The sequence below is a fragment of the Artemia franciscana genome, chromosome 10 (genome assembly GCF_032884065.1).
Source record: "Artemia franciscana chromosome 10, ASM3288406v1, whole genome shotgun sequence".
Lineage (NCBI taxonomy): Eukaryota > Metazoa > Arthropoda > Branchiopoda > Anostraca > Artemiidae > Artemia > Artemia franciscana.
This window is the reverse complement of record NC_088872.1, coordinates 8,365,989-8,388,777: the sequence shown is the minus strand read 5'-3', so window position 1 is coordinate 8,388,777 and position 22,789 is coordinate 8,365,989. Positions and strand designations below refer to the sequence as shown.

Sequence of the window (22,789 nt, the reverse complement as noted above, 5' to 3'; positions counted from 1 at the left end):
AAATAATTAAAAATTTAACTGAGCTTGTTCAAGCGTAAAAGAACGTTTCTATCATTTTAAGTTTTTCAGAGAAACAAAAATGTATTTGAACTCTTTGAGGGAATAATTATTTTTTTCAGGGTTAAGTTATCTAGCAAAAAGTAGCCGATGCATATATTTAGCAGGCTTAAACCAATAAATATATATGATATTTTATCATATAATTTTTTTTTATATATTTATTATAAATATTTTTTTTTATATAAATATTTATACATATTTATTTTTTATAAATATTTTACCAATAAATATTTGATATTTTAGATATTCTATTGTGTAGAACTTTTGCATGTATTCTTTTTTTCTTTTCGCGGAAGTTTAACCTTAAGAATCCTCTAAAGCCACAGCTTTTTATCTAGGAGTAAAATTAGGCAACGGTAATCTGAGGACTTTATGTTTGGCTCTTAAAGGATTTGATTTTAGGATGTGCAATTCAGTTTTCGATTCATCTTCGTCACCATGGGAGCCAATTCACTTGATGTATATAATATCTTTAAATCTTCGTATTTTAGACTTTGGTTTCTATTAGCCATAGTCGCTCCATATTTACGGTTTGTTGCTACGAAGCATTTGATTTTCAAAGTTAAGTTGCACACCAAAGATGTTGTCAGATTGACAAATTTTATTTTGTTACTTACCAACTACTAAAATCTCAAACAAGCTTGGCTTAGAGGTGATGGCAGAGGCAATGACGTAAGGCCTTAAACTGCATGGTTTAAGTGTTTAAGCAAATTGAGCCTTATTTCGAAACTGAATTCAAATTCTTATTTAGATATAGACTATATTTTGTATATATTACATATACAAAAAATCATGTCTTGACACAAACAAGGGTTTGTTCTTCCTTTCTGAACATGGTCTGGAGGACTTACTTTCCAAAGGGAGTCTTTAAATCATGGTCTATAAGACAGTTTTTTCCTTATATGTTCAAATTTGCACTTTTATGGGTTCAAAGTTATTTTGTGGTCTTATTTTTGCTACTAACAAATAACTTAATTCCCAAGCCCAAGACGCAACAGGTTCAAATTTTTCAGACCTGCCTAATTTTTCAGGGAAATATTGTCAGCTAAGTGGGAAAATCTACACAAGGCAAAGCAACTGCGTAGCCTACTATGTGGTCAACTATTGATTCCGTTTTGTCACTTTTTGTTTCGGAAGAGCTTTTGATAACAAAAAAAAAGATTTCACACCTTCGTAGGCCCCATAGATGTCACAAAAAATTCCTTTAATTGATTGAAGACTTAAAAAGAGACAGAAAATCAAAATTTTCTAAATGCAGAAACAGATATTTTAGGCGAGCTAAGATGGAATATTGTAGGTCAAGGATAATACTTTATTGTATTTTATTTATGTATTTATTACATATAAATATAATAAACATATCTATTTTATATATCTTATATTTATATTCTATTGTGTATTCTATATACATATATTTATATAAATATAATGAATATATTTTATTTATATATTTACTAGAACTTTATTTACACAGTAGATTGCTGAAATTTGGAAGGGAGTTTTAATTTTTGTAGCAAGATAATTAATAAACAATAATTCAAAAGTTGTTGAGGTATCCATGAAAATTATTTAGTCTAAAACGCTGTATAACGTTTATTCTTTTCTATATTTTCAGACATAGAGGTATATGGAGGGAAATTTCTTTTGGCCTACGCCCCGTGATTCCATCAGTAATTTTATTTTACTATAGATATAGCAAATATAAATATACTTGTAAAAATATATCCCCTTCATCACAGAGGTCAATCAAACATGAGCACCAGATATCGTCAGTATATTTATGGACCAGATTCTTTAAATAACTTCAGTCGGCTTTATCAGAGTCCAGTATTTAGGCAAATAAAAAGAGATTGATAATAAAAAATTGGTTTCATGAAAATTGATTTGTCGCATAACAAAAATATAAAAGTTGATTATAAGCAAAGCTTCTTGGGCCTAGTAATTACTTTGCGTTTTTTAATTGTTTTTTCTTTTACTACTACTATTAATACTACGAACACACCAAAGCGCCAAACCGCCTGAGGCCAACACAGCTACGCACGCTCCTCCTTCATCCCAATCTATTCAGAGCCTCACTCTTTACACACTCCCAAGGAGTTCCCATTTCCTTTAAATCTTTCTTTATGACCTCCTCCCACCCCAGACGAGGACGAACTGCTTCCTGCTTAATCCTTGACTGTTGGCCAATAAGGACAATCTTCAGAAATCTGTCATCCTTCATCCGCAGAACGTATCCTAACTATCTCAACCTTTCTTTCATTATAGCCTTAGAAAGTGGGGTTGAACCACATTTTTCGTACAGCCTGCTGTTTGAAATACGGTCAGTCAGCCGGGTATCCAGAACAATTCGTAGGTAATTTCTCTGGAAAATATCTAGTAAATCTTCGTCCGCTTTTCAGAGCGCCCATGCTTCAGAGTCATATTTGACCACTGCCATCACCGTACCTTCCAATATTCTAATTTTGGTTTGCAGACTTATCTTCCTATTCTTCCAAGCTTTTTCTAAATGTGAAAAACACCCTGAGCCTTGGTTATTCTACTTTTAACATATTCACTGCTCCCACCTTCTTTACTAATAATACTACCAAGGTAAATGAAGCTGCCCACCTGATCAATCCTTTCGTTACCCAACGTCACCTTTTCATCTTCACTTATTCCTAGCCTTAGTGACTTAGTCTTTTTAGCATTAATTTTCAAGCCTATTCTAGCACCCTGAACTCGCAAACATCTAAATTTCCATTCATTTTGCTCATACTAGGATGCTTAGATCATCAGCATAATCTAAGTCCAGGAGAGTTTTTCCCCTTATTTGATTTTCCTCTTTATTTGATTCCGTGCTCTCCCATTCCCATTCCTGTGCTCCTGCTTTTTAAGACAAAGTCCACAAATTGATCCATATAAAGGGGGATAGAACACAACCCTGCTTAACTCCTGTTATAATACAAAGCCAGCTGCTAACCTCATTTCCTACCTTAACCTTACCTAAGACCATCCCTTGCCTCCAAAGGTGCATCCACAAGCAGCCAGGGCATCCACAAGCAGCCGCCAGTCATCCCTCGTGTGCGTCGTAGCAAGAACATCTTCACATGTCGGTTGAAGGGAAGCATTTATGTTTCGCAGGTCTGTCTGATAGGTGTGACTGAGTGTGTTGCACGGCCTGTCCAGGATAGTTTTTCCCCTTATTTAATTTTCCTCTTTATTTGATTCCGTGGTCTCCCATTCCCATTCCTGTGCTCCTGCTCCTTAAGACAAAGTCAACAAATTGATCCATATAAAGGGGGATAGAACACAACCCTGCTTAACTCCTGTTATAATACAAAGCCAGCTGCTAACCTCATTTCCAACCTTAACCTTACCTTAGACCTTAGATCCTCCCGTGGCTCTAGAGGTGCATCCACAAGCAGCCAGGGCATCCACAAGCAGCCGCCAGTCCTCCCTCGTGTGCGTCGTAACAAGAACATCTTCCCACGTCGGTGGAAGGGAAGCATTTATGTTTCACAGGTCTGTCTGATAAGTGCGACTGAGTGTATTGCACGGCCTGCCTCTTCTTCTTCTTCCATTGGGTTGTCTCTGGAACGTTGCTTTTGGGACCCGGGAGTCATCAATACGAAGTACATACCCCCAGATATTTCCACCGACGTGTCCTAATGACATCTGTCGCTATGGGTTGTCCTGTCATCCATGTCGCCTTCTCATTAGAGATTTAAAGATTTTTGTAACCAATGGATGGCCTTAACCACAGCAGTCTTATTCTCGTATATAGCACTAATCACTTGAATGTATTTGTCTGGTATACCATATAGGAACAATACCTTTACTAAACCCCTTCTATCTACAGAATTGAACGCTCGCTCATAATCTACAAAACTAAAGACCAAAGGTGTTTGACAACTATGGCACCTCTCAATTATTAACCAAAGAGTGAAAATTTGGTCGACACAACCTCTACCTTTTCTGAAACCGCAATGTTCTTCTCTTAAAAATTTGTCTACAGCCTCTCTCAGTCTAAGAAGTATCATATTACAAAATAATTGTCTACCTACAGAGACCAAATAATACCTCGATAATTACGACACTCGCTCTTTTCAACTTTCTTATTCGGTGGATCTAATTAAGGTTTTCCTAAAATCGTTAGGTACTTCGTCTTTTTCAAAAATCATATTAATAATCTTCAATAACTTATTTCTAACTGTGGAGCCACCATATCTAAGAAAATCTTTATTTTTTAATCATTTTATTACTGTCGCTTATTCTTCCTCACAAAACAAATCTTGCTTCACTCCCAAGGTATCACACAATTTTTCATTTTCCTCCATATCTTTTCCTGCAACTGTATCTCTGTTTAGCACATTCTCAAAATGTTCCGCCCATCTCTCTAACTCTTTACTTATCACTAATTGTGGCCCCGTTCCTACATTTAACTGGGACATTTCAGGATTGACTACTCCCTCTCAATTTATTAACATACCAGTACAATATTGTGCTATTATACCGTCTAGCTCCATCTTCCAGATTCTCGACTATGTTATCTATGGCCTCCACTTCACACCTCCTTAGCTCATATTTTAGTGCTTTCTTTACATTCCTTTTGTTTTCATCAGCAACTTCACAGATTGTTTTTCTAAATTTATTCCAACCATCTTCCACATTATCAAATTTGAAACTCTCAAGTTTAGTATTCAATTGTTCCTGGAACGTTTCTTTCAAATTCTCATCCTGGAGTCGACCAACATCATAAATTTCCGGGAGGTAGTTACCCTTTCGAAATTTTAGCTTTAAATTAACCCTAGACACTACTAGATGGTGATCTTTACTTTTTACATAAAAAACAGCACTCCGATACATCTAAAGTTTGCTGTCTTACCATCAAGTGAGTACCATGTCAACTTATGGGCCATTTTATGACCAAACACCGTATTTATTATAACTAGATTGTTATACCTACAAAATTGCAAAAGTCTGTAGCCATTACTGTTTTCTTTTCCTAACGAAATTTCCCAATTCATATTCATTTCGTAGAAATAGAAGTAAAAGAACGTTTCTAATATTTTTAAGTTTTGCAGAGAAACAAAAACAATGTATTTGAACTCTTTGAGGGGATATTTTTTTTTGCAGTGTTGAAGCATGTAGCGAGAGATAGGCGATACAAAAATTTAGCAGGCTCAAATAAATAAATCTATACCTTTAATATTCATGCGCAGTGGTTTTTATTTGACATTTTAGATATTTTATTGCGTAGAACATCCGTATATTTTTTTTTCTTTTCGCGGTAGTTTAAACTTAAGAATCCTCTAAAGCCACAGCTTAATATCTAGGAGTAAAATTAAGCAACGATAATCTTAGGACTTCATGGTTGGCTCTTAAAGGATTTGATTTTTCCTTTGCAATTCAGTTTTCAATTCATCTACGTCACCATGGAAGTCAATACACTTGATGTATGCAATATCATAAAATCGTCGTATTTATTCTCCTAGTTTGGTTGCACCCCAAAATTGTTGTAAGTACGCATTGTTTTGAAGAACTCGTATGGGCTGGACAATGGATGCAAGTGTACCAAGCCAAACGCTACTACAATACAGAATATATGTATGGACAAGGAAAGATAAAGGAGCCATAGGACATAGGCAGGGAAAAAATGCTTAAGTTTTCTCATTATACCTAAGTTACTTATTAAAGGCACATAGATATAAAACTAGATTTCAAATGAGCCCTTATACATCCCTCATGATGTTTCAGTACCCCAGAAGTGCCGACAAAAAAAGAAGCAAAATGAAAAAGAAAACACAGCTTCTACTTATTCAAAAAAGCAATTCCACTATTAAGGATTTTAAACTACGATGTTTCCAATGATGCAACTTTTATTTCAATTCAACACCAATTTTGCGGGGCCTCATACTATTTTTGGAAATTCGTAAAAAAAAGCACACTAACTTTTACCTTCATCAAAATTATAGCTACCGTTCCTGAATCAACTTCAAATGGCTGCTCTTTTTTTTTCTTGACACATTTCTTATTATTTGGTTAATATGGACTGAACTTGGTTCATTACTAGGCTCTGGCGCATGTCACAGTCATAATTATTAATAGCTTAGTTTTACTCCTATCCATTGTTGACAATTTTTTTACGACACAAATTTCAATCTTTAATGCTCTACACTTGCATTTATCACCTGTACTCGGCATGCCAAGGTCACGCCTACTTCTATTTCTGCGAACAGCCCGCAATATTACTGGTATATGATTAGTAACATACCTATAAAGTGATAGATGATTTGATCTTTAATCCTTTGGATTGAAGAATTTAAGTAAAACTGCTTAAAGAACTGGAGCGCGCTCGGGCCATGGACTTGGTTAATTTTAGTTGAATTACAAAATCTAGCGTTCAAGTCAGGTTCCAGCGTTTTACCCTCAAACTCTAGTAGAACTTTTGTATAGATCCTACCATTTAATAAACAGCGCATAGTTAGTTAGGGGAGTTGGAAAATTAAATAATGGATTTTAAAATTTTTGAGAAAGGTGGTCTTCGGGTAGTTAAAAAAAAATTCCGTTGAACCCCCTGAAAATTTTGACCAATAATCTGACAATCACCTTACTGATAAAGAAGCAAACTTATGACGCTCTAAGCGTTGTCAGAACCACAGTAAAAATTAGGGTTGAATTAACTTTGCTCTAATCAACTACCGTAGTTCTGGATCTGACCGAGCTACTGAACACCTTTTCAGCAAATTCTACGACACATTTTGCAAAAACTGATGACAACTCTGTCAGATAGTCTTAAAATAGGCTTCTTTCTTTCAAACGTCCCTAGACCACACTATCTTTCCACTTATGCATAATTAAAAAGAACTGGAAATATAATTACGAGTAAAACTTTTAATGAATGCCCTTTATTAAGTCATTAGCCCTGCTGCACCACTTACAAAGTATGAAAATCTAAATTTTTCTTTGTATTATACTTTTTCTACTGTACTTAGTTTCTAATTTTTCTACTTTGTACTTTTTCTACTTATATAATTTCTACTATTCATCGGTATCTCTTTCCCATGCCAGAATGTTACGAGCCAGTAATAAAATTCGAGAATTTTGACATGAAATTAGAACAAAATTCAGTCCAATAAGCTTAGATCTTTCCCTCTGACAATATCCGAGTTGCAGCGGTACCTAGCAACCTAGTAAGAGACGATCACGTGCAATACTACTAAATATATTAACCCATAGCTCCTAAAGATCAAAAAAAAAAGTCAGATCAGATCAAAGATTAAAGATAAAGATTCAGATAAAGAGTCAGATCAAAAAAAGAAGCTAACTATTAGAACCGTTTTGTCCTAAACCCGTATACAGGAAACTTACCGTCCCTTGGGTTGAACAACAAGGGAAATATGTTGGCTATAAAGTCATAAAAAGTTGCTGCGACCACGATATTCCACATCGACAGCATTCTTTCTTTCATTTTTACTTCTACTTAGATAGCTGGACACTGGAAAATCATAGAGAGCTGTTTAATGGCCCATTTCAAAGAAAATTACTACATATAGGGCCTTGTGTAATTAAAAAGTAAAATAGTTTTCAAAATAGAAAAAAAAATTACAAAAAAACTGCATTTTCATGTACAAGCTTGACGAATCACGTTATAATCGTAAAGGTTATAACTATATATGACATAATGAGTGAATGTAGTATTTATACACACTTATCTTTCGAAAAGATAATATAAGAAATAAAATCAATTTTGTGCAAAAAACTGCCTTTTCCTATAACACTGTAGTAGCAAGTGTTATTTTTAACATTATAAAAAGCATGAAGATGCAGTTAGTAAAATGCAGTAATTCTTTTAGGAATTTTGACAAAGAATTTGATTTGTGAATTGAAACTAGAGAAATTCTTGTAAATTTAAATAAAATGATTTTATTTCATCTCTCATTTGAAAGCTATAATTGTCTCCTAGAACCAAACTTTTTTTTGGCTTAACTCGTAAAGTGCGTATCTCTATAATGTTTTCCTTTATTTTAAAAGAAAAAAATTCTTTTTTTTTCATTTCAAAGGCCGACTTGATAAATGGTAAAATAAAAAAGACCAGGTTGAGCCCAACAAGTTATGGAAGAGTGAGCATTATATGCAAATCTGCTTAGTTACAAATATAGCCAGAATCGATATTTTTTTCTGTTCACTTGATTTGTGTAAACAGGAACGTAGCAGACCGGGGGGAGGGGATGTGGCTCAAACCCCTTTCCCAATATCCAAAATTTTGCCTGACTTCTGGACAATTTTAATTTAAATTATAAAAAAAATTTCATTCCCTCATTATCTCTATCATAATTAAGAATGTCACTCTATTCAAATTATGAAAAAAATATCGATCCCTCATTATCTATATCATTATTAGAAATATCACTCTAGATAATTCCTGCGTTCGTGTCTAGGTCTAAAATGAAGAAAATATTTTTCTTTCGATTCCAAAACGAATCCAAATAACCAAATATGTGATATAACCAAAAATATGTGATATAATAAACATAATTGGGTTGGTCTTTTAGCTATAATAAAATCAGACTTTGCCACAGAACAAATCACAGATTATATTTCTTATAAAAACATCATTATATAAAAACTGACCAAATTCAGATCAATAAGTACAAATACAAGGATGGCACAAAAAGTAGCAAATACACAACTTGTAAAAAAAAAAGAAACGCCAATTTTGAGTTACGGCTTACAACGCCAAATAAAAGCGTCACTTCTGAATAGCGGAGCCGCCACTTTGTGCGGAGTTACCAGAGTCTGACGACTGAGAAGCAGAATTTTCGCTGCGGATTGAAGATTCTGAAATTAAAACTATAATCAACTTCATTATTTAACTAAATTTAGTTTATTAGTATTTATTTCATTTATGGGAAACAAATGAGTAGGAAAACAATATGATCTATATTTTCGATGTATTTCCTGCTTAAAAGTTGTTTAGTTGGTTCATTAGGGACAAAAAAGGGAAAGAAGAAAAAGAGGTAGGTTAGTTACCATGAAAAATTATAATTATTAAAATAACGAATATAACAAATCCACAGTCTAAATAAACAATTAAACCGCTTACACCATTTACTCTTTAGCTGCGAATAATTCTAAGATGGTGGGTGGGGACCCCATTATTGCTTCTGGGACGTTTTGGCCAAGATGTTCGAATGTTAAAAAAAACTTAGACCCTGTATAACCAGTTCGTAAAATTAGAATTTTGTCAGAGTTCCAGAAAATAGGGAGATTAACCAGAAAAAGAGAATGGGAGAGAGTGGTGACCGGGAGAACCTAAACATTTAAAAAGGCTACAGGCTCAAAAGAGTCCTCTGCATACACACCTGACACACCTGAATGAGAAAAAAAAATCATAGTTTACTGACTTACAATCCTACCTTAAGCTAATATATTTTAGAATATATATAGAACAGCTTGCGAATAATTTTTTACATAGAAATTCAAAACCAAAACTCAGTGACGTCAATGTGGCAAATTTCGCCCCTCCCTAGATTCTTAAAAATGCCATTTCTTAGGTATTTTCACTGAAACATGGTCTCTTTGTGTATTACCATTAGAAAAATCACCCCCCCCCCCCTATGAGAAAAAATATGTTTGTCCCCCTGGAAGAGAGAAGCCTCGTGAATTGAAGCCACTGGAAGATAGCCTTTATATCTAAACAATGGTCGTTATTTTCGAGCAAAACTGGCATTCGAGGATTTCTTATTTCAAAAATTAGCAATATGGAGGTAAGATTTTATCCCAAAACAAAAAAGGGTATGTAGCTTACACGTTTCAAAGGTTTGAATTAAAATCAAGTTGCCGTTAATTTATGGCTAATTGTAGAAAAGTTAGTCCAGCCTCCACTCCCGTTTGCATCCAAGAATTTCTGGGATCGTTGATTACAAATCTGCGGCTAATTTTATACTACTGAAGTCAAAATTCAAAGTACGGTAAGTAAATATTTCACAGAAAGGGTTTCATTCCCCCCTAAGCTAATATTTAAGATATTTTGCAGATCTCTTGCCTCATGATCATTCGAGGATTACTTAGGGAATGGTCCCAAAGGACTCAATATTAACCATTAACGGTTAAGGGCGTTAATCAGCAAATATACAATCTGACCCTTAGTTTCACCGACAGCGTACAAACCCCTAAAACAAAACTTTTCCTTCACATAAAGAATTCAGCTCTATTGAAACTACCTTCACTACAACCCCTCCTGCCATGACAGTTTCTACTGCGAAAATTTTCGCGACGAAAGTAAAACAGTTCAAAATAGGGATGAAACCTTTTTTTATTGACAGTGAACAAATATAAAATTTCTTAACTGGATATTTCGAACACATAACAGTATTCATCATCAGCAGTAAAACTTTTACTGCTGATGATGAACACTGTATATGTGTTCGAAATATCCAGTTAAGAGATTTTATATCTGTTCACTGTCAATAAAAGAGGTTTCATCCCTATTTTGAACTGTTTTACTTTCGTCATGGAAAGGCAGTGTGGTCTTCGAAGTTATCTATGACAATTTTCACAAAAGCCACTGCCATCTTGGTTTCTCCTACTTCTACTATTCCAACTAGGAATAATCCAAAAATAACAGCTTTTGCTATTTTCAGCTTTTGAAATGCATTTTGCTTTAAAAATAAATTCTATATCAAACCACATTTTCCTAGATATTGCAACTGTTTTTAAAGTCAAGTTACTCACTAGCTGTTGTATACTTTAAATCATCAAACCAAAATAAAAAGGATATATTTAACACTTTGACAATCTTACAAGATGGCAGAATTAAGGTTTTTCAGCTATTCATAAAAACCTACTAAAAAGGTATAGAAGCTACGGTGTAGAAGCTAAATAATGTAGCTTCATTGCAGTGTCTTTGACAGAGGCAATTCTAGGGAGGGACAGAAGGGGCAGTTGCTCCGTGCTCAGAAATTTTAGGGGTACACAATTTCAAACAAATAATATAACGGTTATAATCATTTTGTAATTTTTCAAGTTTTATTTTTATTAAAATAAAATGGAGAGCGTAGTTAATAGACCAAACTAATCAATAAATTATTAATCAATTCATATAGATAATTAAATTAGAATAATTAAAAATAACTTAAATAAAAAATTTAAAGTAATTAAAAAATTGGCTATTAGTATCATTAATAAACTGAAAATAATTTAGTTATTAATTGAAAATTGTGTTAATTTTGCCAAAAAATTTTGAGAAAGACGGGGGGGGGCTAATCAAGATCTTGCTCTGGGCACAAGAAAGGCCAGAACAACCGCTGAGTGGATTTATACAATGAAACCGTTGACATAGGGGTACTGAAGCGTTTCTCCTCAGGTCCTCTACATCCTTTGCAGTAATATGCTTCAGCAAAAACGACTAAAGAATCTTCTGGCTTTGTGACTCCTATTCCTTAATCAAGCAGGCAACTGTCTGTCTAACTCGTTTTCAAAAAAAATTTGAGATCGTTTTTAGGTACGAGAATATTTTATCGACTTTCCAGCATACGTCCCTGAAATTACATAAAGATCGAGTAGGAGTACGAGAACAAGCAGGAGTTATTGCATGGCGGGGGCAACACTTCGATTTTTGTTTTATTATTATTTTTTTATTTGCTGCAATTTCCAGTTTATTGCGAGAAGTGGTAAGATCCAAACTTCTTTGGTATGGACAGAGTGTTGTTCTAACGCCTGATTGAAGGACAGGGAATCGCATTTTGGGAAGATTCATAAAGTTCCTGCCTGGGGCCAAAAAGAATGATTTCACTTCTTTTTGGCCCAGAGCTTACAGTGTGTGAGCTGAGGTGGCCTTTTATAATCTACTATGTCAAGATGTTGCGCCAATATTTCGTTTCTTCGAATCATGATTCTACTTTTAAGTGGAAGGCCCTGTTAGCGAAAGCAAGCACCAGTTCCAAATTGAAGTCAAACAATAATGTAAAAAATACTTAGTTTGGGTAAATATTCCTTGATCAGATCACGAAAACGATTTCTTAGACGAATAAACATAAAAGTTTAGAAGTCATAGGCAGCTCAGTAGCGCTGCCTAAGTAAAGAGCAATGTGGGCAAAATGTTTTTTCTTTAGACCAGGGCACTTCGTATCGAAGGAGTTGTTGTAGAAACTTCGAAAAGGGTTCATTCGATTGGAAATTGAAGGGGTTAGCGCCCTTTTTTATAGTCGAAATTGATCAGAGGGCAACTAACCCCCCTCCCACGCCCACTATTTCCCCAAAGACATCCGATCAAAATTTTGAGATCACCATTTTGTTCAACGTAGTTGAAAGGTCCCAAAATTGTGTATTTGAGGATGACCCCCCCCCCAGCAACCCTCAGGGTAAAGGTTGTAAGTTATGCCCTGGGAGTATATAAGGTATATAGAAACAGTGGTCGTATAAACTTCGGGGGGGGGGGGTGAGGGCTCATTGGATTGCTAATCAATAGTTTTAGTGCCCTTCTGAGGTTCAGAGTGATTGAAGTGTGGATACCATCCCCCACACACTGATATTTTTCTGAAATGCATTTGATAGAAATTTTGAGATGGCTATTTGTTGTCGTAAAAACTTCGAAAAGAACTATTTGATTGGAAATTCAAAGTGCTTAAGCCCCTTTTTAACAGTCGAAGAAATTGGAGAGCAACTTTCACAAGTTCCCCAAACACGTCTAATCACGATTCTGAGATAGTCCTTTTGTTCAACGTAATTGAAAGGTCCAGAAAATATATCTTTGAGGATGACACCCTCCCCCCTCCTAAAGCCCTCAGGGCAAGTGTTGTAAGTTATGCCCTGGGGCATATAAGGTATATATATACTAGCTGTTGGGGCACTTCACGCCCCCCAAGCCCCCCCGCGCGCGTAAGTCGTTACGCGCCATATTAGTTACGCGCCATTGTAGTTGTGTCCCAGTGTCCCACCTGTGAATATAGATATATATATATATATATATATATGTCTTTAATTACGTAAAACTTGCGAATATACAACATTCTTCGCTGTCCCATTGTCTGTGCATATAAATAGACTGTCAGGTTTACCGACTCTTGAACATGCAACCTATAATTGTCCATGGGAAAAACAATCCGTATTCAGATCTATACCTCATTATTCTAATGATTGCCCTTGAGCTTTGTTTATGGTGATTGCTAATCGAACATTCCCTGTGTCCCCGTCGTCATTTATATATCCCCCCTGTGCCCCCGGCGTCCTCATTGTAATTGTGTCCCTGTGTCCCGGTCGTCATTTATATTTCCTGTGTCCCGGTCGTCATTTGTGCCCCGGTGTCCCAGTCTGTAATTTATCTTTGAGCGTCTCGGTCGTCATTTATATTCCCTGTGTCCCGGTCGTCATTTGTGTCCCGGTGTCCCGGTCTGTAATTTCGTCAGTCGACAAACATGACGTCAGTCGACAAACAACTTCATGACGGAATAATGCTCAATCCTCATAATGACGTCAGTCGACAAACATGACGTCAGTCGACACACAAACATGACGTCAGTCGACAGACACACAAACAAACAACTTATTTATATATATATATATATATATATATATATATATATATATATATATATATATATATATATATATATATATATAGAAAGGTTGACCGTAAAAACTTTAGAAGGGGCTCATTGGATTGATAACAAGAAGTTCTAGTGCACTTTTTAAGATTCATAGTGATCGAAGGGTGGATACCCCCACACACCTTGTATTTTCCCGAAATGCATCTGATAGAAATTTTGAGATGGCCATTTTTGTCGTATAAACTTTGAAAACACCTCATTCGGTTGGAAACTGAAAGGTCGAGTAACCATTTTAACTGTCAAAATTAATTGGAGCGTAACTAACCCCCTCCTGCGCCCACCATTTCCAAAACGAACCATATCAAAATTTTGAGATGACTGCTTTATTCAATGTAATTAAAAGGTCAGAAAATTATGTCTCTGAGGATGACACCCCTCCCACACACACACATCCCTCAGGAGTTTTAAGTTATGCCCTGGGGGCATATAACGCATATATATATATATATATATATATATATATATATATATATATATATATATATATATATATATATATATATATATATATATATATATATATATATATATATATATATAGAGGGCGATCGTACAAACTTAGAAGGGGATTCATTGGATTAGTAATCAGAAGTTCTAGTGCCCTTTTTAAGATTCATAGTGATCAAAGGGTAGATACCCCCACACCTTGTGTTTTCCCGAAATGCATCTAGTAGGAATTTTTAAATGGCCATTTGTTGCGATAGAAACTTCGAAAACAGCTTATTCGATTGGAAACTGAAAGGTCCAGTGCCCTTTTTAACTGACAGAAGTAATTAGGGGGCAACTAACCCCCTCCTACACCCATCATTTCCCCAGACGTACCCAATCAAAATTTTGAGATGGCCGATTTTTCAATCCCTCGTCAATACCTCACTCATTTCATTAAAGTTCAAATTTTGTTCCAATTATTCAAGAATGACCCCTGAACCACAAAGGCCGTTTAATTAGAATAAATAGCTCTTTTGAAATTACTAAAAATACTTTAGCGTAGAGAGCGAGGTATTGAAGAGGGGACGAGCCCCCTAATATACACAATAGTTTCTGTTCGTTTTAAGTTTTAATGTTGCTCCTTACTTTCAGTTCAAAAAACTTGGTTTTTTATTTAGTTTCTCATTGTTTCTTTAAGTAATACTGGAAAATCCTGCACCCACTTCATGGAAATTCTCTTCCCCCATAATAAATCCCACCATGAAAATATCCCCCCACGTACCCCCCAACCCTCCACCACGAGGAAAATGTCCCATAAAAACGTCTGTATACTCCCCAATAACCAATACTATATGTAAACAATGGGCAAAGTCCATAACTTGCACCCCTTCCTCCGGAGACTGTGGGGGATTAAGTCGTCCTCATAGACATTTTTGTTAGATTTTTCGACTATTCTGAACAAAATGCCAATATCAAAATTTTGATCCGGTGACTTTGGGAAAAAATGAGCATGGGAGGGGGCCTAGGTGCCCTCCAGTTTTTTTGGTCAAAAATTTATCAAAATTTCGTTTTTTAGAGTTTTGGTTACTATTGAGCCGAGTCAAATAAAGAACAATTTTAAACCCGTTTTTATCTTTAGTGCCGATCTCTACTTTCACTTTAAAGAAACTGTTTTATTATAATTGTTTAACAAGCGTCAGTAACCCCTTGTTGTTCAGATTTATAAAGGCAAGCTTTATTCTAAACGCAGCTGAAAAACCCCATTCTGCAGAATAAAAGTCTAATAAAGCTATACTACATCCATTATGCTATGGCATTTTCCATTTTCTATCATACATTATTTATCTATGAAAATGAACAAAGAGATCATTAGGAGTTGTTAATACCTAGCTTCGGTTCTTCAGAAAAGGATTCCTATAAATCGATTTTTCCCCAGGAAAATGAGCCATTGGCTATCATCCTTTTGCCTCATTTGATACATTTAAAAGCGAAAACCATATATAAACGAATTACTGGCTGAATAGGTTTGAATATTGGCGGACTTTGGTCGGAAATCATGTTTTTGTTTCTTCATTCATAACTAAAATGTGAACAATGAGGTCTTCAGTCGTAATTTTGACACGATAAGATATAGTAAGAGCAGAAAGGCAGAATAAGTATTTACTTGTTTCGTTATTATTTATATATTTGTAGGATAATTCTTCTGTTTTTTGTTTACCGTTTCAGTCTTTTCGGGCTAATAGTCAAGCCAAATAAGCAAATTTGGGTAGATAGGTCAGCAGATCGGTAAAATTATAGCAGTTCATATAATGGCTTACCAATAAAGTGAATATACCACTTGATGCCTATTTTTATGTTCTTTATGAATATAATAGTTGTTTCTACCGTAAATTCAAATTTAAGCACTTTTTGAGCTCTTAAAAATGACAAATTTTCAAAAAATTATGACAGTTCATATAACTAACTTACCAATAAAGTGAACATGCCACTTGATGCCTTTTTTTATGTGCTTTACATATATAATAGTCGCTTCTACTGCAAATTTAAATTTAAGTACTTTTTGAGCTCTTAAAAATGACAAATTTTCAATTAAAGTATGAGTTATTGCTCGTTTTCCTCAAAATAATACTACGTTTTCTCAGCACCATCTTTTTCATCGTTCTTTAAAAAATGATGCTACATTTTCTCAGAGTTAAAAATATTTATAATAAGGTTAGTTTAGGTTGTATTAGGTTAGGTTAAAAAGTGCTTAAATTTGAACTTCGGTAGAAGCAATTATTATATTCGTAAAGAACATAAAAAAAGGCTTTGAGTGATATATTCACTTTATTGGTAAGCCAGTTACATGAACTGCTATAATTTTACCAGCTGATCAATAGATTTAGACTATTGATCTTCTCCCATTAACTCTTTCATCGACGGAATCAATGGGATATAACGTCAATCGGTACCCGTTTTTGTACCCAGCTATTGTGCAAGACAGGAGAATCGAAGATCCGAAAAAGAAAAATGAACAAATCATCTCCTATGGAGGTTTCTTCTGTTACTAATGATGGAAAACCTCAAATCGACAAATTAATTATTTTATCTTCGAAAATTAAGTATTTTCTAAACATTCCATACTCATAGATATAAATATTCCTCCCCTGAAGCCTTGCAATTATCTTACCGACAAATTGCACGATTCCATTCGATCAATCCTCCTAGAGGCCATGGAGCCTTTGTGGGAATTAGTAGATTGTAGTGTTAATATTGTGTTGTTATAAGAGAAACAACTCTATCCATCTATCAAAAGGAATATATCTTCTTCATGGACAGACAAAAAGCAGGAATCGAAATGGTCAAACGCTGCAAGTAATTTGGACCAAGGGCATAGAAGCAGTGGGTTTTCGGAGATGTACACCATTTGGAAGCCCTACTTATCTTCCATACCAAGCTATTAATGCTGTCATAAACGACTGTGTGTATACTGTCAGAAATTTTGGACCCCTACTTACCTTCCATATTTAGTTGTCAATATTGTCAAAATTTTTGCAAATCTGAGAAATCGCAACCTTAGTCGATAAATTGATAGCAGTCAGGTTTTCCTTGGGAAAAAAACAAGGAATTAAATGTTTAGAATATTAAGTGCCAATCAAAGCGAAAGTTGCAATCGAAGGTGGAAAATTGCAATCTAATTAGTATATTAATAAGTTTCTAACAAACATAATCAGTAGCTAAACCTTATATGACAAGGCCCCGTGAAGTGTTGCAACAACAAGGGTAACACATGCGACAACTTACTTGTTTTTGAAATTTTTACGAATTATGCATAGAATAAACTTCGTTTGTTAGCTATGTGACATTCTTAGACGATTATCAACAGTTATTGGACTATCAGTGAAGCGACCGGTGCCTGAAGGTGAAATCAATCAAAAAATGAAACAACACTCAACAATTCATTTGGAACTTAACTTTTAGAGGGAAAGGCTCTAAAAGCTATTAGATTGGACTCAAACACCTCAAAATCACATATTCTCGTAAAACCTTAGTAGCTAATCCCAACCAAATTTATTTGAGATCCAATAAAGAAGCTCTTGTGATGGAGGCAAATGACAAGAACGTAAGTCTTTCTTCACATATGTCAGGTCAAGATAGACACCCGAAACCATGGCTGTAGCTATTTACCAGGTCAAACTGAACCGCAATACCCAGGTATGGAAAAAGTTAAAGTTCCAAAGCTGCCAGTGGCAGAACTCAAGAGAATTCTAAAAGCTGCCGACACTTTAGCAGCACAACTTGTGTTTTGACAGCTTTTCTTTGATCAAAAAGTATTTTCACGTGTAAAAAAGGTATTTTCAGACAAAATCAACCAACAAATTTCACTTGGCCACGAAAACTGCCAAGTAGCATTGCTACTATGCCTCTTAACTCTTTCCACAGCGGGTCATGCCACCTAGCAATTAAACTGAGGACATAAGATTTTTTGGTCATCTGTCCTACTCCCAAAATAAGATCAGGTGCAAAACTTGAAAAGGCAAAATTGTAGGTCAAACTCTTATTTTCACTAAGTTTATTTAGAGTATGATGTCCCTTTCTTGTAAATGTGCTAATGGCAATAATTAAAATCCCCTTAGTCCTGTCCCATATGGGTAATCGATCCTAGATTCAAAAAGGCATGATTAGGACGTTAGCTGTTATTATTTACTTTGTTCGAGAGCTGACAACCACTTTTGGCAGACACCCAAGTTAACAGGATTTACGTATCTCTCTCCCTCTCCCTGAGACATGAAATTGGTCCTGACCCCGAGAGTCAGAACTAGGAAAATAGCTATTACCTATCATAAATTTTGGCTAAGATCGAACAACCCCTTCAAGGTCATACTCTGAACCAAATTTGTTTCATATCTGATAAAATCTTCAGGTAAAGTACTAACGGCAAGCATTTATAGAACCAGTTCTTTCTGTAGAAGACAGCAGTTTGGATCACTCTTGGAAACCCAAAAGGCATGACTAGAATGACTAGAACACTAACTCTTACTTTCCAATAATAATTGAGATCCAACTTCGACCTAGAAAATGTAACAACCAGAGGATTTTGGAATTTCCCTTCCTCTTCCAAGTAGGCTGAATTGAATTTAGACTAGAATAAGTCCCTAACTCCAAAAAGGAACTGGTGCTAATATTTTTTTTCTGAATAACTTTGGTCGGGATCTGGCAGCCCTTTCTAGTGGAGATTTTAAAGAAAGGGACTCAGCCCCCCTTACCTACAACATAAAGGCCAAATTATGACAGGAAATCCATAAGGGGCAAATCATTTTTCCCACGTATATCGAATCGGGTCATAACCTACAAAAGGTATAATTAGGACGCTAGCTCTTACTTCCCATCAAGTGTGGCTCAAAGCCAGCGAGTGTTTCTGGTAAATGCACTGACGAAAAGATTAGGGACCCTCCTCCTATAGAATACGCTGCGCCCGAATACCAAAGAATTAGCTAGGACATTACCTCTTGATTCCAATCAAGTTTGTTGAGATCAAAATAGCCCTTCGAGTAGACGATGTCATGGTAACAAGAATCTCGTCCTCTTATAGTTCAGATCCGATCATGATACCTTAGGGGTATAACTAAGACACTACAAAGAATGAGGATTAATGAAATAAGGATCGAAAATGGAGTTTTATAGGGCGAAAGAAAATACGAGACCAAAATACTTCAGCCTACTGAACCTTACAATAGCACCCTTATAAAGTGAACAATAACACTTAAAGTTTTACTGAGCCATCAGGTCTCTGTAATTTAGAATCAAATAGAATTAAAAGAAAATAAATAAAAATTTGACGAAAATAGGCGAACTTCTACTAACAGCTTAAATCGACCCCTGCCCATAACGGCTAAAAGTCATGTCAATTTCTTGGCTGTATTTACCTCAAAGATCACCACGGACCACAGTCCCCAGAGGTTCTAAGAGTAATTTTATCACAAACTAAATAGAAACCATCCACAGAGACTATACTGAAAACACTTCCCACGAGCCAAATAACTGCATACATTACGGAACCCTAAAAATTGATCCTCAGAAGTTCAGTCGGGTGTGTGCAATCGTTCAGCGTGTTGAGCTTTATAACGTTGTTAACCCTGACAAGGCTTACAGTTGCACTCTATCTCAAATTTGATGTCCACTAAACTTCATGGTCCTTACTCAAAAGGTTGAAATCTCCAGCCATAAATTAAAACACGAGTCAGAAGACACACGACTTCAGACGACACACTAACTTAACAAGCAATAATGAGTGGCACTGAAAGGAGAAACTTCACTCACTTCGATTTTAAGCTTTACAAAAATTAAGGAACTGACGAGCATAATTCCACGCATTTCTCAATCAATATCTGTGTAAATGATATTAAAAAGAAATCCCTCCTCCTGCCCTCTCGGTAAAGACGACACCAAAAAAAGCTTTTGACCTAACACACGCTTTTGTCGTTAATTATCAGCCGAGCAGGACACAGCTCAAGACATCGTAATGACAAAGTGACACCATCAGGACGACCCCAACATCAAGTCTAAATAACTTTTTGAATAGTTTTGATACTATTCCCAATGTTTGAAGCTTTAACAATTTTTTAAAGAATTAGTAAGTACCTCTATTAGGGACTAACATTGGCATATGTATAATTCGTTTGTTTCAAGCAACAAGAGTACAGAAGACAATAGCATCCAAGTTAATCTATTGCCTTAACTTCTCGTTCAAGGTGTTGAAGGTCTATTTAATAAAAAAAAAATTTGAAAAAAACCTTTTTTCAGGTTGAAATATGAGGTTATGATCTTTCTATGGCCGCCTCTTTTGATGTAACTATTGATAAATAATTTTCAATATCCAAATTGGATTTTGATTATTACGCAGTGTCTAATTAAGCGGAGAAAAGATTGATATTATAAAATATCTTTAAAAGAAATGCTTAAATATTTTTGGACCATTATTTGCACCAATGCTTTCTGATGATGATTAATATTAGGAGTCTTTCTTTTTCTTTATGTCATCTTAAAAATAATCCTCGGTACCAAGAATTGTCTTAGGATAAACTTAACCAATATTATATACCATCGAAAAATACTTTACTTTATTTGTATTAGCCAAACCAGAACAAAATTAAAGCACCAAGGCAATCAAAAGTAAAATGTCTCTTGCCTCTGAACCCATCTTAAGTTTTTCATAAATGATGTTTTTTTTATGTTATTAAAAAACACAACAAAGTAAATATTGTTTATTTACATAGTCTCTTGCTTTAGAAACCATTTTTTTCTGAGTGGATCAGTAGCTTCCTCCCGTCGTTGTAAAAAGAAGTGGGTTGTTTCAATAGCCAATTGAGTCAAAGTCCATCCTCGCAACTGACATTCTTGAGTCATTGGCTTCCTCGAGTTTTTTTGCTTTTTTTTAATAAGAGAAAGAGATTAAATGGCAGGGTGATAAATCTGAGATACAAGGAGATTCATTTAATTAGTGTCCAAAATGTTCCATCCAATTTTTTGTTCGTGGCAATGAACTGTAGGTAAGGAGCGCCCCGGCAACAGAAATAACCCTTAACAGAAATAAAAAGTTTTAATGACCTTTTTGAGGGGCCACAAAAATTGGAGGACAACTAGGCCCACTCCCGCGTCACTTTTTTCCAATTTTGAGATGGTTATTTCGTTCAGCATAGCTAAAAAGCTGAAGGTCTAGCGGAAGTCCAAGCATTTTACTCCCTAGTCAATTCTTTTTCAGGGGCGGCAACTCGGTCAAAGACAAAGTTATCAGTTTTCTTCGTCCCTTCAACTAAACATGAGAAGGTTGAACTTAAGAGGTTTGACACTCGAAATTACGATTAGGCGCAGGTTATCCTTAGCAATTCTTCTTGTAATTATTTATACAATATAATTTTATATATATATTTATTAGCTGGCAGTTTGGTGTCTGAACCAGTGTTGCCACTCGACCGGCACCGCTCCGCGGCACCGGCCTCGTCAAAAAGCGGCATTTCCGCGACATCCTTGAACCAAAATGCGGTAAAAACCGCGGCATACCCGAAATTTTCGGAAAAGCTGTGTTTTGTATTTTTGAGAGAGAATGGGTGAAAAATCTCGCTTTAATATGAATGTTGATTCAGTGTCAAGTGAAGTGTGGTGAAGATCTGTCATAAATTTGAGAAAACACGTGTTGTCTATCCTTCTTTTCAGCGGTCAAAGGTAAGCATGGTCAGCTCAGTCCGTGAACACACATTTGTCGTTCATCGTTTTCGTCAAGCACGCAACAGAAGTAAAAGTGCAGAGGTACCACAGCAGGGAAAGTCCACGGTGGGAAAACCGTATAAATGTGAAGTGAATAGTGAAGAAATTAAAAGTGATTTCCCCTTGGGCCTTCAAGTCTATCCAATAGAATAATTGATGGGTAACTAGATTCTCGTAACTCAACCTTTTTCGATTAATGTTTAATGAAAATCAATATCAAAAGCTTCAAGAAGGGACATTCAGATAAATAATACAAGACAAACAGACAAGATTAATTTCAGATAAATAATACAAGCCAAAGAGACAAGATTAATCGGAATCGGACTGTTCACGTGTGTCACAAACAATATCTTTGGCCGGACCATACACAATGCTTTGGTTCAAAACGTTATAGTCACGAGAAGAGGCACTAGCCTTCACTTTGAGTACACGCTTGACTAGTCCGGGTTCTAGCTCTAGCACTGACTTGCCCGAGTCAAGCCCTCTTGAAGAATTGCGCTTAAGGCCACACTTGGTTTTCAGTGTTGCCGAAAGAGTCACTGCACTCAGTCGGTTTCGCTTATCAGTTTTCACTTCCTTGAGCAAACTGAAGAGACGCTCGGCAATAACGTTTGAGAAAAGGAGTGAGAAAAAGTACTGAACCATTTTCCCGACATTTGGTAACATCCGACTACCATTTGGTGACTTCGTTTGCAAGATGTGGCGCCAGTAAACGACAATGCCCATGTCATCTACGTCAGGGAGATCGACAGTACTAGGTAGAGCTACACTCGGTATAGACCGCCATTCCTGATCTAGCTTTGCTTTATTCCAAAGCGCAGAATCGTAGTAATCGAAGAACTGACGAAGACTGGGAACTTTCAGTTCATAACTAGAGCTACGGGTAAGCAAGTGTACCAGGTCGTAGATCTTTTCAGAGAATGGAAAACGGTCAAGAATTTGTTGAACAGCTTCAACGTAGAAATCCC

At 35.7% G+C, this 22,789-nt stretch overlaps 1 long non-coding RNA gene across 1 annotated transcript in view; it reads right to left on the bottom strand.

The window, feature by feature from the left end:
- Positions 1-8,620: 8,620 nt before the first annotated feature.
- The window catches only part of LOC136031736 (uncharacterized), a 52,661-nt gene continuing 38,492 nt past the window's right edge, over positions 8,621-22,789 (bottom strand). Inside the window, exon 3 of the long non-coding RNA XR_010618571.1 lies at positions 8,621-8,880. This is a non-coding gene — a long non-coding RNA (uncharacterized LOC136031736). The remainder of the gene's footprint in view (positions 8,881-22,789) is intronic.